This window comes from Haliotis rufescens, unplaced genomic scaffold (assembly GCF_023055435.1).
Source record: "Haliotis rufescens isolate VD_foot unplaced genomic scaffold, xgHalRufe1.0.p SCAF_7, whole genome shotgun sequence".
NCBI classification, from domain to species: domain Eukaryota; kingdom Metazoa; phylum Mollusca; class Gastropoda; order Lepetellida; family Haliotidae; genus Haliotis; species Haliotis rufescens.
Genome location: NW_025964361.1, coordinates 29,886,966 through 29,907,075, shown reverse-complemented (window position 1 = coordinate 29,907,075; position 20,110 = coordinate 29,886,966). Strand labels below are relative to the sequence as shown.

Sequence of the window (20,110 nt, the reverse complement as noted above, 5' to 3'; positions counted from 1 at the left end):
AAGTAATTAGTTCTTGTAACACAGGTGTCTTGATTGCGAAGGTTTAACTGTATCAGTGTGCCAGCCCATCTCATCCCGTGACCCGGTGAGCTGGGGCTAATATGACTTGTAACCAAATATGATAAAAGAGTGCTTAGAAGTGACATACGCTGTGCTTTGTGATTAATTGCGGCTGTCAGCTAATTGTGCATTTTGATAGCCTTCGGCAGGCTTTGTTAAAGACGCCTCATGCGAGTGCAGCCTTAAACCCCAGGCTTTATTAATTCATCATGCGATAGAGATGTATTTTTCCTTTATCCACGTCTATGGTGCGATGTGAGGGAATACAATAAACGAGGGTGGGATAGGAGAAGATCAAACTCTTGTCCATTCTGGTTTTCTCAAAATATGTGACACGCTTATCACAGGGGGACTTGCTCTGTCTTCGTCAGGGGGACTTGCTCTGTCTTCGTCTTGTTTTCATGTGAGAGGAGCTGGTTGAAGGATGAAAAGAAACATGCAGGCACTGGTGCAAATGCAGGGTGCATTGAAGCTCCGGAGAAAGTGAACTGCCCCTTTTCTTATTAATCATTATGGCTGATTGTGTCAGTCTAGCAGCAGGGACAGCTGACATGGTTTAATGCTATTTGTACAATGACTGATTCGCTGGTGCCATATCTCGCTGGGGGAATTGATCAATGAATTGGAGGAATTTTCCTTTTAGTTTGATGTTTTTCCGTAGTTATCTTTGTTCCGATGACTTAATGTGAAAGGCTACCTTTGGTTGGGATAGAGAAGTTGTTTTGGACTCTATGGTAAAGGACAGGGTGTTAAAACATCAGAATCAAAATTAAGTCTTAAGGAAAACAATACGAAGATTTTGTGTCTATATAAAAGGGGTTATGTAAATTTGTGTGTGTTAATTGTACTTGGTTGTAAATAATGGTGTTTGACAGTGAGGCATTTGGTTTGTGTAGTGGGTTGCTCAAACATCAGCATTAAAATTAAGACTTAATCAGTTTTGAGGAAAATAGTACAAGGATTTAGTGTCCATGTAAAATTAGTTATGTAAATTTGTGTGTTTAAATTGTACTGGGTTGTGAATTATAATGTTCAACTGTGGGGCATTTGTTTAATGGTAGGGTGGATTGTGTGGATGAAGAATCACCATTCAAAATAACTGTTTACCAGAGGAAAAAAGTACAAAGATTTAGTGTCTATGTAATTTTTATGCAAATTATTCTGGATTGTAGTTTATTGAGTTTTAAAACGCAATTGACATCTTCATGGATTCTGCAAAGCAATTGTCCGTTATCCAGCGCTGTATATTTCAGTGTTCCCGAAGTAAGGTTACCACTTGAAAATAATAGGACCTCTTTTTCCTGTGCAAGGGCCATTGGCATATCTGAAAACCCATTCACTCCATCGATCGAGATACACAATGTGTAATGCAAATTCATGGGACCGATTAATCCATGATGACTCCAGCTTGCTGTAGGGGCGGAACTAACCCTCTCTCCATGTGTACGCATCTAGTACAAATGAGCAATGCCCTAAGGGCTCGACTTTTCACGACTGGACTTACGAGTTAAAATAAATTCAAATTTGCATTCCTGAACATTTGCTATCCCAGGGCCATACGTTGTATCGGGTTTGAGGCCATTCCTTAAACACTCATTTCAGGCTTAGGGTCTTTTTTATCCTGTTTCTGACGAACTTGAAATCGATTTTTTCGTATGATGTTAGTTTGAATGTATCAGAAGCTAGAACTTGTTCAAAATGGTATCGTCATCTACTGTACACTGACATTGAGGCAAGTGTGAGAGAGTTTGGTATTGTCATCAAAACAACATTGAGTATCGTTTAGTTGGGTTTTTGTTTGTTTTTGTTTTGTTCTGTTTTTTTAACTTTTTATATGCGTGGAGTGGTTATTAATGATGGTTTTCATTCATGAATGTGATCTGTAAAGTCTTCCTCTGCCTTAACAATATGCCACATGTTTGTCCTGCAGAGGAACCATTTCTCCTTCACAAATTAGCAGGGGCAGTCGTGTAGCCTAGTGGTTAAAGTGGTCGCTCGTCACACCGATGACCCAGGTTCGATTCCGGGCATGGGTACAATGTGTGAAGCCCATTTCTGGAGTCCCCGCCTTGATATTGTTGTAATGTTGCTAAAAGCGACATAAAATCAAACTCACTCACACTCCCTCTTCTTCGCAAATTAGCTTCCAATTCTGCTCATTAATTTACGCAAATATCATCTGCAAGTGTGGTTGGTCCTTAGTCTCTCGCTGCACTTCTTCCCATATTTGTTTTCTGCAATACATATCCGACTCTTTGACTGATGACAGCATTTGGTGAATGACTTGAAACCTGTGAGTGAGTGAGTGAGTGAGTTTGGTTTTAAGCGACTTTGAACAGTATTTTAGTTAACTCATTGTGTTTCAAGAGATGGAAGTATCAGACATTCAGATGTGAAACTCACAACCACAAGTATGGTGCTAACAAACCTAGAAACATCATCAGGGAGTACCGGTCTCATAATCATAACATCCTGGCACACCTAAGATGTACAACTTTGCACAGCAAGCTATGGTGCCATAAATGACTGGGCCATCTAAACCTAGATTGGAAGTGGCCTAAGTGGTTGTGTGTTCCATCAAGGTTGAGATCCTGGTTCTATTCTCCAAAATGGGTACGACATGTGAAACCCATTCTCATTGTTACTATCCCCCTAAGAGGAACAGATGTGACTGTACACACGGATCTGAGATGGGAGAAATCTGACTATACACACAAGATCTGTGACTCCTCAAGATGGAACAGAACTGACTACACACACAAAATCATCAACCTCCTCAAGATGGAACAGATGTAACTAAACACACAGATCTGAGATGGGAGGGATCTGACTATATACACAAGATCTCTTTCTCCTTTGCATGGAACAGAACTGACTATACACACAAAATCGTCAACCTCCTCAAGATGGAACAGATGTGACTATACACACAAGATCTGTGACTCCCTTGGATGTAACAGAACTGACTACACACACAAGATCGGCAACCTCCTTTATAAAACTGCTTCCTGAATCTTCGTATCTTGACTGTTGTAGCCGCATGATAATTTCAAGGCTATCTGAGGGACCTCTGGATTCCCGGCTTGTAATGATTTTAAATTCGCCTATTAGAAGGGGGAACAGTGTAATGCCTGAATAGAAATTAAAATTTAATTTGTTCATAAAATATCTCAGAACAAAGAAATGAGACCATTTTTTTTCAACCTTGGTTTTACAACCTTGCTTTGGGCAGCAATTCCATTGCCCTAAGCATTAAACTTCCGCATTCCCTCAACATAAACACAATTAAAACAAAATTTCAAGGGATTTGTCTCAGGGTTTCAATTTTGTGGAGCATGACATTAACATGACAAAAGGGCAGAAGGATATGTACAAATTACTATTGTATTGTGCTCTTTGGGTTCAAAGTTGGCACAACACTACTAAATCACACGATATTGCAGTGTTATCTTTTTGAACAATAGGATGATCACCGGCGCTAAAAAGAGGTGCCCCTCCACAGAAGCAGCTGGTTAGAACACTGAAGGGGAATTTCTTTGATGGCCAGTTTGAGTGCCTTGTTACTGCCTTTGTTAAATTTTATCTTGATCAGGGATGATCTCGGCTTATCCCGAAATGTCCGGGGTTTGTCTGTGGGACTGATTTATAGAAATGGGGAGTCGTTTCTCAGGTTTAGTGCATATCGTCACTGGCGGTTGTTTGTGTTGTTGGAACTGTAACTCAGCCTTACCATGGTAATTTTGGCCAATCCACAAATAAACAGGGTCCTCTGGGTATCGGCGTTGGTTTTTCGGACTCGCCTGGTGTATCTCTTGTTTCAAGCATTTGTGTTAAAGATTTAGGAAAATCTTCTGCCAACTGACTCGGATTGGACAGATTGTAGCAGATTGAGTCTGGCTGATATGAAGGGAATTCAACTGCAATTTCTTCAACATGGCTACTTGCAAATTTTAATGGCAACAGTTAAATTTGATTTATGAGTGTTGAGTGGCTTTTACATTGAAACCACTGGACTTAATGTTCATTGTAACACTTCCTTTGGATGTAACTATGTCTTGGTTTGGAGATTCAAAAATTTATGCTTTATTTAGAAAAATACCAACAAAATTAACGGACTTTAAGTGACATTAACACCCCGCTGTCCACATTAATCAAATGTAATACAAGTAATTATGCTGCCACGTGTAGGAAAAACGATACAATAAATTATAGCCTATGTGGTGGAGTTAGCTTCCTTGACATGAAGAACGTTTTTGACTGTCCAACACGTTTACTTCTCTACCTCTAAGTTTGGATTCCGATACAGAGCTGGACCATGTTCTACAAGGCATGGTCAGACATGATTATAACATGATTATAACTTCTGTATGTTGACATAGACTTAAGACTGTCATAGTGCTAAGATGGCTTGTGGAACAGGGCCATGGTTGATAGTGCCATGGTATAGGTGAAAAGATGATTGAATAAAGATCGTGAATAGGGATAGTTAAATAACTGTTGACCTTGTAGGTGACCTTCAGAAGGAAAGTGGATAGTTAAGTAATTGTTGACCTTCAAGGTTGCAGTCACCAGGACAGTGGATAGTCAAATAATTGTTGAACTTGGAGGTTACCTTCATGAGGACAGTGGATAGTAAATAATTGTTGAACTTGGAGGTTACTGTCATCATTAAAGTGGATAGTAAAATAATTGTTGAACTTGGAGGTTACCTTCATGAGGACAGTGGATAGTAAATAATTGTTGAACTTGGAGGTTACCTTCATGAGGACAGTGGATAGTAAATAATTGTTGAACTTGGAGGTTACCTTCATGAGGACAGTGGATAGTAAGTAATTGTTGAACTTGGAGTTTACTGTCATCATTAAAGTGGATAGTAAAATAATTGTTGAACTTGGAGGTTACCATCATCAGGACAGTGGATAGTAAATAATTGTTGAACTTGGAGGTTACCTTCATGAGGACAGTGGATAGTAAATAATTGTTGAACTTGGACGTTACCATTATCAGGACAGTGGATAGTAAAATATTAAGGTGCATCTCGCTGCATTTCTGTAAACTGATGTTCGTTTGCTATTAGCTAATGGTTTCCTTGCTCCTGTGGGTACTGAACTATTGTGGAAAGATTGCTGAACTCTTTTGTTCAGCCATCGTCCCACAGTGTTTTGCTGTCATCAGCTTGGACTGACCCATGCCTCCATCTAACACCAGCGGTCCGCTCTTGCTCAGAATTATACATTCTTGGTCCCAGTTGGTCGTGATCAAATACAAATAGGATTGGGAAGAAATCAACATTTAGTTACAAGGTTTCTCCCATATAACTGACAAGTGCCATCTGAGCCTACTGTCTCCAGACATCAGCACTGGTCACTTGTATCCTTATCAAACAGACATTAGTATCCCATATGGCCTCGCTCACCTGCCACCTGACTAGGGAAAGTATTGACCAGCCCTATTCCCAGTTGGACATTATCAAACACAAGGAGAGCTTGTTATGATCTCAACACCTATCAAAATAGTCATTTAATTGGCTCAGCCAGTATAGTATTGCTGGGATATACATGGTCACGCGATGTGCTTTTGTTGGCTGTTGGTCAAGGCTTGAGCCATCAGGTGTGAAGTGGTTCTCGGCTCTTGTCCGGCAACAACAGGTGAGGGGTCAAGCCCGAGGGATTATCCAGTAATTACGCTGAGTGGTGTCGGCGGACTGACCAGTAATTATGCTGATTAACTACTTCCAAGAGTGTGTTGAAGGAACATGCAGATTCCCTGTAGACTGTGTGCTTGACACCGTATGTAGACTCTCACTTGACTGGGACTGAACTCATGCTATCACTGTAAGTTATTATGTACTTTCTTGGATTATTCCTATGGTAAGGGATTATTTAACAAATATGTGATGGGTTTATACAACCAAGTTCAGTGTTTGAATTATTTCAAATTTGATTTGGCACCTGGTCCTGTGCACAGGTCACAAATCAGGTGAAGTTAAACAACATCGGTTGCGGAATCTCCTTGGATGGCTGATCACCGCGTTTTGAAAGCTTTGCTCTTCAGACTTTCTAGGGCTTCGGTCCTGCCCCACACTGAAGCACATGTGGCGTCTCCATGGGCAAGTGACTTTGTTCGGAATGTGCCTCTGTTCACCCAGCAGTGAATTGGTACCCTTTAGGATGAGATGGCAATGTGGTTGTTAACCTTCTAGCGCCTAACAGGCAGCTTGGGTTGTATACTTCCCAAGGAGTTGAGAATGATTCTTGAGTGCCCAATGGTCCAGTGACCAGGGTAATAATAGCGCTTTGAGCATGCCCGAGTGGTGTGGAAATATGCACAATATAAATAGCCTATTGTTATTATTTGATAATGTTTGCTTAAAACTGTAGTGTTGGGTTTGACAATGAAAGTAGTACTGATTTTCACAGCCTTGGAAATTCATGCCAGTCGACTAGCTCGAGACTACCTCCGTTAAATTCTGCTTGGACAAGTAGAAACCCATTGACGGTTGTACTCACTGACAAGTAGCATTTGGGGGCTATAATTCTGACCCAGTCCCAATGCTTCACAAACTTGAACTGAATAAAACTGACAGAAAGTGTAAACATGGTAAACAATTTTTGTCCTGTTCAAGCAGGACGAGCTACAAACTCTGAGGACCAGTGAAATAAGGTTTACACTAATCCTCTGGACGAGTCTTTAAATACAGAATTTCTAAAGCTGCTTTTGGAATAATTTGACTCTTGGAGTAGCTGTACAGCTGCTGTTGATGTGTTGAGATAGTATGCTGAGAATCAGCCATAGTGTATAACTTGGATTTCTCCAGCTTGATGTCGAAGCTATATGCATGTCAGACATTCAGTAAATAGATGGTCAACTTGTTTATGTAGGTGGCTCTTTATAAAGATGATGTCAGTGCATTGTTTTGCATTTTATTGTGTCAATGTCTACTTTTTGATGTTTTGATTTGATTGAAGGTTATTGATGTATTGCTATTGGACAGTTGTGATACATTGATAATTTATCAATCAATTCGTTCACTCACTCACTTCATCCGACGTTTGAAGAATTAGTCTTCAGCAACCAATGCTCGGGATCGGGAGCTCAGACTCGCTCACTTGGTTTATGCATGTCATCATATCCCAATTTGTGTGGATCGATGCTCATGATGTCAATCACTTTATTGTCTGGTCCAGACTGCCATCAACCAGCTGGAATATTGCCGAGTGAAAACCCACTCACACACCCATTCACTCACTCACCCATTTACTCACTCTCACTCACTCGACTGGTGAAGATCTGGGATAGAAGCGGTCTTCAGCAACCCATGCTTGCCGTAAAAGGCAACTATGCTTGTCGTAAGAGGTGACTATGCTTGTCGTAAGAGGCGACTAATGAGATCAAGTGGTCAGGCTTGCTGACTTGGTTGATGCATGTCATCTATCCCAACTGCGTGGATCGATGTTCATGATGTCAATCACTGGATTGTCTGGTCCAGTCTCAATCATATACCTTCAATATTGCTGAGTGCAACATTAAACAACAAACCAACCAACCAACCAACTCTCACTCACTCACTCACTCACTCACTCACCTCATCTCATCCACCCCCACTCACTCACTCACCCATTCACTCAGGTCACACTCACTCACTCACTCACTCACTCACTCACTCACCCATTCACTCAGGTCACACTCACCTGTTCAGGCTGTTCAGGAGCACTGGAGTTGTATGAAAGTTTAACATGAAGGTGTTTGTAGTCATTCCCTTAGCCGGTAGATGCAACTCACTCACTCACTCACTCACATTTGAGTATTTTTAGCATGATCCAGCATGAGATCCAGATATCGTCTCACAAAGTCAACAAAGCCACTCATGTTCTATTGTTCGGTTATTGATCCACCAACCCCAATTTTGACAAACTATTGAAGTACCATCATTTCCTTCTGCCAATTTATGTCCAACATTGGGGAACGTTTGGTGCTAAATGAAAAAGAGAAATCGGTGTAATATTAATGTTCCACCAAGTGATCCCTATTTATGAAAATCTGTAAACCAATAAAACTAGATGTGAGGCCAAAGAAATAATTTGTGGATTATTGACCGGTCTTCCGATGACCTGAAGGATAGCCTGGCCTCCAGCAGTTGTTAATGGGGCAACTGTGAGAGGGATTGTTACTGTGGCCCATGACTGTGGACCTGCCTTGGATCATAGGCGCTGGTCACCTGCAGAGGGGAGACAGTGCCATGGTGTGCCGATGTGCGACATTTGGCTGAAGGGCTTACCATAAACTGACCACCGGAGGTCACCTCTCTTGACCTGCATGCTGTCAAAGTGATTAGCGACCTTTGCTAGGGGGACCTCTTCAAAGACCAGAGCCATTTGTCATGCTCTGCATTGTGTCACGAGGAATTCTATTTTGTTTTGGTTCATTGAATGGAATTGGTATTGTTTGAAATTTATGGTATTTTCATAGACAGAAGCAGTTATTTATGACCTGGGTTTTTCTTTTGAAGGTTATATTTAGCTTGTCTGCTTACTTAGGATAAAAGTAGTGAACATTACTTTGTGATAATGGTTAGGAACTTTGTATGTGCCAATATTGTTTTGAAATTTGTATTAGGAAAATGTTTATGCTGTTGTGAATCTTTTGATATTTATTGAGTTGGTTGCAAGAAATGTTTCTTATTGAGCAGTCAACCATATTCCACCATTGTTGCATGGAAATATTGAGGGTTGTCAACAGTGGAAATATACAGTTATGACATTTTTCTTTGCTCACAGACAGAACGGTTGCTTGATAAAATTGTTTCAAGTTGAAGAGTCCAGTACATTATTAGCTGGGTGAGAAGTTATTGAAGAAGATTGGGAACCTCAGCGGAAGCTCAGCAATGTTGGCGTCATGATATTGGAAATCTTACATCGCGAGAATCTCACTGTAGCCTCAGGTCACCCTAGCCAGACTATCAAAAAAAAATCCATTGGTAGTTGTGAATGTGTCGAGTTGTCAGAATTGGTAGACCTCTCTTAGTGTGCTTGATGGCGCGCCCAATCACGGCGCTTTGTGCGATATCGGAGGAAAGATGCTCTGGCGTAACTAGGTTACAGGAGGGAGTATTCAAACTTGATCATGAAAACGCCAGTGTATAAAAACGTATTTCCATTAGGAAATTTCTAATTTAGCGTGTCCCAGATTGGACTAGCATATATTGAACGTAGTTTTATTGGCAGTTTGCCCCGCCGCATCTTAAACACATGGTGAGGCACTGTGGGTCCAAGATAGGTGGACCATCAGAAACTTTGTTTTCATCAGCAATTAGACCATGCACGGTAACATCAAATTGGTCTAATGATAGCTTGATCACAAACCTGCCGAACGGTCCAGTGAATGACTACTTGTCACAGATTTCCATTATATTGATCCACCAACCACCGGCTCTCGTCATTGGAACCGACCAGTAAGTTTCTCCCATTGACAAGTGGCAGGGAAAGCATGAAGAATTGAAATGCTGTATACAAACAAGCCTACTGTGGCACAGGTTGTTTGATTTGCGCGGAGTGATTTAATATGCCGTGGAGTGATAAGCTGTAATCAGATTTGAAAAGTACAAGGAATCTGCTTGTGAGGGAGACACTCTCCAGCAGTGATTATCTTGCAAGTGGACATTGAAAAGGATTTTACTTTGACGTCAGTCTCACCAGGGACAGATCCGTATTTTGGCAGAATAAAGGTAGGCAAGGAAACTCAGTAATTTAAGGGAACTCTTTTCAAGCATTGGGCTAATGTTTGGACATGGCGTTTTTGAGCCTTACGACAACTTGGTAATTTTGAACAAATTTTGAACAATATCGTGTCATGTAATTTGTCTGGGACTAATATTTTGGGATATAATTAACTTTAGTAATCCTGTGGTCATTTCATTTGGTGGTTTGTCAATAATTCCGACATGTAAGGCAGGATCTTGTAGTGTTTGGAATGTTGGTATGGTGTTGGGCAGAAGCTGTGTAGTGATTGCCCATTTGATTCACACAAAGGGTACAACTAGTTATGTATCTCCTCTTCCATGCGTTGGTTCAGCTGTGGCAGACATAGGAATAAGACTTCACTCATTCACTCATTCACTTTTGTCCCATAGAAACATAGGTAGTAGGTTGCAGGAACTGAACACAGTTCTTGGGTGAACTACTTCAACCACAAGGCTATCCCACCAACACTCAATGTTACACTATTTGATAGTGATTCATAAACACATGCTCACAATATAGTCAGAATTGTACAAGCAGTTCTGCTTTTGGCAGAGATTTCTTTTGAATATGGAACTGGTTTTATCACTTTTATTAATATGGTCAAGGGTTTTTTAATAGATTATTTGCGCTGGCAGTTCATGAACTTTTAAGAAAAAGACTTTTGTAAGTGTTTGAACAAAGAAACAATTTCTCCTATATTCTCCCATAATTTCTCCTTCATACAAGAAATCATTTTGGTAATTTATTTCTTAACATTCTTCTGAAGTTTTAGAACAATATGTACAAAACAAATGTCCATACCAACCAAAAATGCAAAATAGTCCGGCTTCATATGTTTGGTTCAAAATAAATATGCAATATTGTAATCAATAAAACTTTAATAGTCCATTGATCGCAACTGTAACTACATGTTTGTGAGCCAATCAGAATTCCTTTCCAACACTATGGAGGCTTGGTAAGACCATCACCTCAGGGCTTGTGTCAGTCTGAAGAGAGTATAGAGATTGACTGGAACATGTCAATGGAGAGGTCTATGATTACACTCTGTGTTTTGTGGGATTTTCAGCCTTCATTTTGTAAGCAATGATGACGTGGGCTATAGCAGAAACTCTTTAAAACGGACCATAAAACTCGAGGCCATATTGATTCTTTGGAGTCTTGAAGGCAGCGACACCATGGAATTTATTTTTATTGTCAAAATGGATAAGAATAGGGCTTCTTTAGCGATGGTTAGAGCTCTTGACACCGTTTCGGAGACAATCATTCATTTGAGCTTGTAGTTTCGGTGTTAGGAGATAGTTGTTTTCAATAATACAAGCAATTGTTGTAAGGAATTTACAAATCAATTTCTGGATGTTCTTTGCGTGAGAGATTTGTGTTTTGTTTCTCGTTTATGGTCGTGATTTACCGGGCTGGAATCGACTTGCATGCTATGTTTTGGCTGCTATCGCACAAATGATTAAGATGTATTCCTCAAGACAGACATTACTCCAATGAGTTATAACCAACTGCAAGAGCGAGGGGGGAAAGGTGATGTAATAAACTATGGAAGAATATCTCTTGACTGAGTTTTCTGTCGTGTTTATTTGAATTCCATCGTTTGAGTAATTCCAACATCTTGTTAATAAATGTTTTCAAAATCCAACAAAGTCTTTAATGTAGGGGGTGTAATGATAGTTTTTGAACATGATCTTTTGTTTGTTTATTTTTCGATTTTAGTGGCCTGTTTCAGAAAAGCAGCCATTTTTCTGAGAACTGTTTCCATTTGTTGTTACATAAGTTGTTTTTTTGCTAACCCCCAAAGGACGGGGAATATAAATTTCTTTGCTTGTCAGCCGATCTGTAAAGAAACTGTACTAATCAAATCACCTTCACTGAAGTGATCGTTGTTCCATTATGCTTTGACAAATTCAAGGGAGGTAACTACTATACTTCACAACCTGTAAAAAATCCATCTCATCAGCACGGATAAAAAACGTAATTGTACACAGACAAAGACTCTTTCAGTGGGGCTTGTTCCATGCTTCACGCCTTCAGCAATGTTGACGGTAGTCGTTAATTACTTGAGTCGAGGTGACCCCCTGCAGTCTCCACCTGAGCCAATCATATTGAACCTGAGGATTACCTGTATTCCGATCGAAGTTAAGCACTCGCCGCCAATTTATTTCATCTTGTTTTCAGTGCTGTGTAAGTGGAAGGTTGGCACAGTCTTAGCCAGCATTGATCGAGGATAAATGATGTATGGCTGAGCTTGGGGGACCTCATCCCACCACAATGCCTTCACGCCTGATTGGCTGTTGCTGACAGGCCTATTGGGAGGCGGGATGTACACATTAAATATTTCTGTATTTATACAGATTGCAGGGAATTAAATGCAGAGGAATCGATGTTGTTGTGTGTTGTTGTCACAATGTCATTTGACCATTGCTGGATAGCTGCTTTATAGTGAGAGGATTTGTCAAGGAAGTAGTACTTATTTGTACAAGACCCGTTCAGACTAGCCAGTTTCTTGTCATTGATCTGCCTTGAAATATTGTTACTTTCTAACCACATGCCACCTGACCCACTTGTGCAGGCAGAATAGGAGGGATGTCAGGGATGGGATGTGGTTCAGGGCATCCGATGTGTGTTTGGGAAGGTGAATAGGAATGTAATATTGCACATGTTGGAATGATGATGTCAGGATGGTGAATACGAGTGTAATATTGCACATGTTGGGCTGATGATGTCAGGATGGTGAATACGAGTGTAATATTGCACATGTTGGGCTGATGATGTCAGGATGGTGAATAGGAGTGTAATATTGCACATGTTGGGCTGATGATGTCAGGATGGTGAATAGGAATGTAATATTACACATATTGGACTGATAATGTCAGGATGGTGAATTGGAATGTGATATTGCACATGTTGGGCTGATGATGTCAGGATGGTGAATAGGAATGTAATATTGCACATGTTGGACTGATGATGTCAGGATGGTGAATTGGAATGTAATATTGCACATGTTGGGCTGATAATGTCAGGATGGTGAATAGGAATGTAATATTGCACATGTTGGACTGATGATGTCAAGATGGTGAATAGGAATGTAATATTGCACATGTTGGGCTGATGATGTCAGGATGGTGAATAGGAATATATAGCACATGTTGGACTGATGATGTCAGGATGGTGAATTGGAATGTAATATTGCACATGTTGGACTGATGATGTCAGGATGTGAAATACGAGTGTAATATTGCACATGTTGGGCTTATGATGTTAGGATGGTGAATAGGAGTGTAATATTACACATATTTGAGCTGATGATGTCAGGATGGTGAATAGGAGTGTAATATTGCACATGTTGGACTGATGATGTCAGGATGGTGAATACGAGTAAAATATTGCACATGTTGGGCTTTGATGTCAGGATGGTGAATAGGAGTGCAATATTACACATATTTGAGCTGATGATGTCAGGATGGTGAATAGGAATGTAATATTACACATTTTGGTCATATATACACCAGGCAAGAAGATATAATATTCCAGTTTAAAGGAGCTATTTTAGAAAATCAAATCTTGTATTAATGTTCTGTAACACATTTGTTCTTGTACACAATGTGGCAAACCCATATAAAAATACAGGAGCCGATTATCTTATGATATGTGTTGTAGCTGTTTCATGAAAGTAGTTATTTGAGGATAATTTCAATGGCAGATCTGCTTCTTTGCATCATTTCCGTGTTCTAGTGGTAGAGCATTCATCCGGAGAGCGGAAAGTCAGGGGTTCGAACATGCCTGCATCATACCAAAAGACGTTAAAAGATGGTACTTGTTGTTACCATGCCTAATGCTCAGCATCAAGGGGCTAAAGCAAAGACTGGTAGGCTTAGTCGGTATACTGTGTCTGAGTGGGGTACCCATGTTAAACTGCTTCATGGTGTCTCAGTGATCTAGCACTATAAATCGGCATTAGTCCGGACTAGTACAAGCAGCCACACAAACATACACATGCATTCACATCTCTATATAAGTGCAATATAAGCTTGGACGCAACATTGAACCCCCATTTCACCTCACCTCTTTGCATCATGTGATATGACCCAGTCCTTGTAACTGTCTGAAGGAACATACAGTGTTCTTAAAGATTTCCAAATTATGGGACATTCTTCAGGATATATGTTAGAGGGCTTGGGTGGGTAACTCCGGTACTCGAGTCGGGTCAGTACTGATTATGATCCCGAGCCCACAGTACTACTCAGACCCATGGTAGTCACGTGATATAGTGTTTAATGACGATAAATTCACTATAACTCCATGGTTACACTACAAATCATTGATGTTCACATTTCTTTCTGACAATGCACCCACTCCTGACTTTCACATGTGTGAGTAAAGACTAAAGTTCAATCAACTACAGTGTAAACATGACCAGATCGTTTTATACAAGTTACTAAATACTTTATGCCAGGGCTGGAGCCAGGGCTGAGGTACAACAATTCCCAACTGACCATTTTGTACCCAACTCTTGAGACCCACAGCAGGTACCTGAATAGTAGGGGTGACTATTGGTCTGGAAATCACTATTGCGATAACTATTATTATTGAAAGAAACTATTGCGATAACTATTGATATTGCAAGCAACTATTGCGATAAATATCGATGGTTTTCAGTGTATCATTAGAGTTGAATTAAACCTTGGAACTGAAGTTTCCTTTGAATGTAATAACCATAACAACAAATAACAAGTACAGAATGATTTGTTTTTTCTTTACCCTAATAATTTACGAAAAAGAAACTTCCACATTATCATGTGCACATTACTAACTCTCATGATCAAAAGAAAAACAAATTTGAACAGCATTTGACTCAATCGCATAATATGGTAAATACAATCGAAACTATCGATATTTCTAACTGAAATCGATACTATTGATCGGAAACTGATTTAACAATCGATTTATTGACTTTAAGTGCTTACCAATAGCAATATATCGATATTTCGATTTATCGTGACACCACTACTGAATAGGGTTAGGTAACAGGGGCTCAGGTACCCAGGTCGTAAATTGGGCTTGTCCCAGGCCTTCTTTGTAAATATACAAGGGATGGGGCCTAATGATTTCAAGGTGTATATATTACATGACATATTGATACATTGATCACCATGCAAATAAATGCGTGATTTGGATATTTAATTTGGGATTTGGGTGAAGCTATTTATGGAGTGAAAAACATCTTATGGTGATAGCATGGCCTTGAAGATGACACAAACATGGATTATGATGAGTTTTGAATATGCCTTCGTTAGTGCCCTGTTAGTGCCTCTGAATGAACTGGAAGTCACATGTGCCTAATTTGATCATTCTTGTTGAAGATTGATATTAAGTGAGGTGTTTTATGAGAAGGATCTATATCAATGACCTTGATGATTCAAGTGAAATTGATTTAGGAGATATGAAGCTGATTCAAGATGCATTACTCTAATTCAGTGTCTATGAAGCCAATTCCAGAGCTATGAAGTTAATTCAGAATTCTATGATATTGATGCAAGGTCTATGACCTTAATTCAGTATTGGCAAAGCAGATTCAACATTTATGAAGTTAATGCAACATCTATGAATTGATTCAAGATCAAATGTCTTTGAAACAGAAGAGATTGGCCTAATGATAAGAAAATGAATAATATAGGAGAAACAGAAATATCAAAGACAAAAATGTCTCTCTGATGTATCTTATAAGTTTCAGGATAGAATTACACTGTGTATAGGTTTAGATGGTGCAGGTCCTCGTATTTAAGAGTGATTCAGGTCAGGATGAGATTTATATTTAGAGGAAGAAAATGATCCAAGATTAAAATTCAAAATCCAATCAAGTGGAATCTGAATCAGATACACACGTAGATTTCTGCTCAACGCAACATTAAGGCGGCCATTGCTCGTATTGATCTGCAAGAAATGGTAGCTGGAATTTGATGACTCGCTCGTCGGATCTATCTTTCACTGAGACTCCAGTATCCGAGAATAGAATTTGACTAGATTTATATGTTGTTAGCATTCAGTGTGTAAAGCGAGGGACCTGATTTAATGTATTAGTGAAACTGGAAGTCCCATGTCCCAAATAAACTCCCCTTGGTCGGTATGTTTGAGTTGTAGGATATGTCCAGCCTCTGGAGACATTCAAGCTGGGATGTTATATGAGATATTGGATATTTACATGAACAATAACGTTCATTACCTGAGTCCTGAGGTTACAGTCTCTCATATCTGGCTACATCTGATTTGGTTACGCTGAGAGTTAAGTAGATCTGTATTCATTGGGGTGGGTCTGCTTACAAACAGAAGCATGAACTCGGGGAGTGGGGAGTAAATTATGGGTCTATACGTTTGTGGAGTGCAGTGGTGTTGGGAATAGGTTTCCCTTGACACTTGAACTGCCTTTTCTAAACTATCAAAGCATCCTTAAGCTGGCCTTGAGGGTAAAGTGTTTGCTCATCTAACCGAATACATGAGTTTGACTTTACTACGGGATCACCTGCTCTTTTCGGTGTCCAGTTTGAACCTGGTTACACTCTAACCATTCTTTTTGTCCCACTATGGGATTTTCTGCAGTGAAAACCCATGTCACTCACTCACATTCACTATAAAACTCTATGTGTGTGTGTGTCTGTCTGTCTGTCTGTCTGTCTGTCTGTCTGAAGTCATCATTCTGTCTTTTTATTATGATGTTTTGTAACATGTTTCTATCTTCAGTCAGATTCCTGCACTATGCCACATCCACTCACTCACTCACTCACACTCACTCACTCACTCACTCACTCACTCACTCACTCACTCACTGCTGTGGAGAATCAGTCAAAGGATGGCTGAGAATGACTGGTGAAACTGTTCATCCTTTATGCATTGCAACGTGGCCCTAGTGGAAAATACTGTTTTTCTTGTATTCGTATCTCTTGCTTACTATCTCTGGATTCTGAGATGTGTTTTGAACAAAAATATTTGGATAATTGCTGACCTGGCAATAATTATTTGTCAGTCGGTGAGACCATGAGAAGTGTAGACTGATGAGGGCCCAATGCCTCTAAGTCATAAAACGCATCTTAAACAAGGATCATTTCACCGAGTCAGCCGTGGTGAGAGTGAAGGAGAGTGCTTAGACGGCTGACCACCAGGGGAGACAACTCATGCCTCATAGACAACTTACACAAGCTTGGCTGGGTGTCCTGAAGGATGCTAAGACTGTCTACAAGGCTGCGTAATGTGTCAGCTGCTTCAGTATCATTCTCCTTCCAGTTCCAGGCTGCTATGGAATGGTAGAAGGATGCCAAACATAAAATGTATTTATCCTGAGAGGGAATAGGTCATCAGTACCCTTTGCTTGTCTGTAAGAGCTGTCTGAAGTGGTCTGGTGGTCACTCAATGGCTTGTCTGTTTGTATGTCATTGCTCCTTTTGTAGATCATTGCTTAGTCTCTAGTCGGGCTGTATGCAGAGATGTGATTTAGAGGGATATTGCTATGTGAACAACATTCACTCACTCATACATGACAATGGATCTGGCTTCACATTCACTCACTCATACAAGACAATGGATCTGGCTTCACATTCACTCACTCATACATGACAATGGATCTGGCTTCACATTCACTCACTCATACAAGACAATGGATCTGGCTTCACATTCACTCACTCATACAAGACAATGGATCTGGCTTCACATTCACTCACTCATACATGACAATGGATCTGGCTTCACATTCACTCACTCATACAAGACAATGGATCTGGCTTCACATTCACTCACTCATTCAAGACAATGGATCTGGCTTCACATTCACTCACTCATTCAAGACAATGGATCTGGCTTCACATTCACTCACTCATACATGACAATGGATCTGGCTTCACATTCACTCACTCATACATGACAATGGATCTGGCTTCACATTCACTCACTCATACATGACAATGGATCTGGCTTTACATTCACTCACTCGTACATGACAATGGATCTGGCCTCACATTCACTCACTCATACATGACAATGAATCTGGCTTCACATTCACTCACTCGTACATGACAATGAATCTGGCTTCACACTTACTCATACAAGACAATGGATCTGGCTTCACATTCACTCACTCATACATGACAATGGATCTGGCTTCACATTCACTCACTCGTACAAGACAATGGATCTGGCTTCACATTCACTCACTCATACAAGACAATGGATCTGGCTTCACATTCACTCACTCATACAAGACAATGGATCTGGCTTCACATTCACTCACTCATACAAGACAATGGATCTGGCTTCACATTCACTCACTCATACAAGACAATGGATCTGGCTTCACATTCACTCACTCATACAAGACAATGGATCTGGCTTCACATTCACTCACTCATACAAGACAATGGATCTGGCTTCACATTCACTCACTCATACAAGACAATGGATCTGGCAGATGAGCCTTCCATGTTGATTCCGAGTGTTCCCGAAGACTTGCTATCAGTAGTTGAACTCGCATCCCATTGATTGGAACTGTTGCTTCAGCAGTGTTGCCGACTTATCAAGACGATATCATTACTGAACCAAGTACTTGTGTGACACCATGTTCCCAGAACAGGGTTTATTACACTTTTTACATTTAATTACATTGTTGTCACATTGTTGTCACATTGTTGTCACATTGTTTTTACATTGGGGGCGATGGGATAGCCTAGTGGTGAAAGCGTCGACTTGTCAAGCTAGAGACCCGGGTTCGATTCCCCACATGGGCACAATGTGTGAAGCCCATTTCTGATGTCCCCTGCAGCGATATTGCTGGAAATTATTGCTAAAACCATACTCACTCACTCACTCACTCACTCACTCACTCACTCACTCACTCACTCATTACATTGCTTGAGTTGAAGTGTTATCTCTTTGTGGCCTTCACTTGGGGATTGGGACAGATTATGTTCCCGAAACTTACACTTAAATGGAGATTGGGGGTCACAATGGTGATGATTTGCCTTGAATAACCTTTGTCATGAACACTGTTCGAGTAGGTCCATTATCTCATGCAATTCACAAAATCTGACCAAATTGGTATTTTGTTTATCACAATGGCCCCTCGTCTGTGTTCTTCTGCCTGGGACCTCAGTGGTGTCCCCTGGCCCTAAAGTCATGGTTCGTTATTCACCTGGTCCCAATTCATTTGAGCCCAGTATGGCTGATCCCAGTTTCTGACCGAAATGTAAATATTTCCAGTGTCCTTGAACCACCAGAAATATAATCATTTATGGTTCATGTGAAGCCCATTTCTGGTGTTCCCTGCCGTGATATTGCTGGAATATTGCTAAAAGCGGCGTAAAACCATACTCATTCATTTATTGCACTTTTCAGTCAATAACTATATAATAATTGATCGCCATGAAAGTATAAAAGATGGTTCAAAAATAATAATTCAAGAAATAATATTTAATCCACAAGGATGAAAGAGTATTTGGCCATGCATACCAGTAGAGGTTAGTTTTCATTGAAAATAGTTGCTTCATTTGCATAAGAATGGTCCTAGTGATATTGATGTTGTGGAAGTCAGGTGGTGGCGGACGTGTTGACATGGTGCGCACACATATGAGATAATGTACCTCCGTCATAGCACCGTGCTACTTCTCCCACAGCAAACACAAGAATTATGAATACACTTTATTATTTTGATTGGCTGCCCTTTGTCGTCAGACATTCATAATTGCTATTTAACACAGGCCATCAGAAACTTATTGATACGGTGTCGCAAGCCAAACTTAATAAAAGTCGTCGTTGATTATGTTTATTGAATCCTTGGTTATAATCGTCTCAACAAATTCAGTCTTGAAAAACAGTGTAATTGCATTATTGACTAGTTACATTGTAAAGAAGTCTTCCGAGTTGACACTGTCGACGGATTAAATCAAAACACGGTCGGTGTGAGTCATACCCAAAGAAATCTTGGGGAATTAGGCTGCATTGATCCTCCGGTTAAGATTTTAAATTGAAAGGTGAAAATTTAATGTAATAATTGATAAGAATTAATCTGAGGTCTTTACATGCTATTGACACCAGTCTCGTTTATTTCAGCGCCCCCTAGCTGTGAGTGGAAGTAATAGCTGCGGCATTGGCATCCTACAGTCAACTCTTATATGGTAAGACATCCGTGAGGCATCACACACGTGTGCTGAGGGAAACAAAGCAATTTGTGAAATAAAATATTATATAATCAAATCATATTTTAATATATATATTTTAGTGGATATTTTTACATGATCTTGATCATCCTAGGTAATATTTGTCAT

General features: G+C 40.1%; 1 protein-coding gene across 9 annotated transcripts in view; it reads left to right on the top strand.

Annotated features, from left to right (window-relative positions):
• Positions 1-20,110, top strand: part of LOC124148126 (teneurin-m-like) — a 393,541-nt gene that overhangs the window by 135,518 nt on the left and 237,913 nt on the right. For 8 of the 9 annotated variants that reach the window (XM_046519084.2, XM_046519082.2, XM_048387909.1 and 5 more), the window contains one exon: positions 19,896-19,960. The gene's annotated coding sequence lies outside the window, so the exon portion shown is untranslated. Of the gene's footprint in view, positions 1-9,633; positions 9,785-19,895; positions 19,961-20,110 lie in introns of those variants that run through there. The other variant, XM_048387903.1, reaches the window with a different exon arrangement.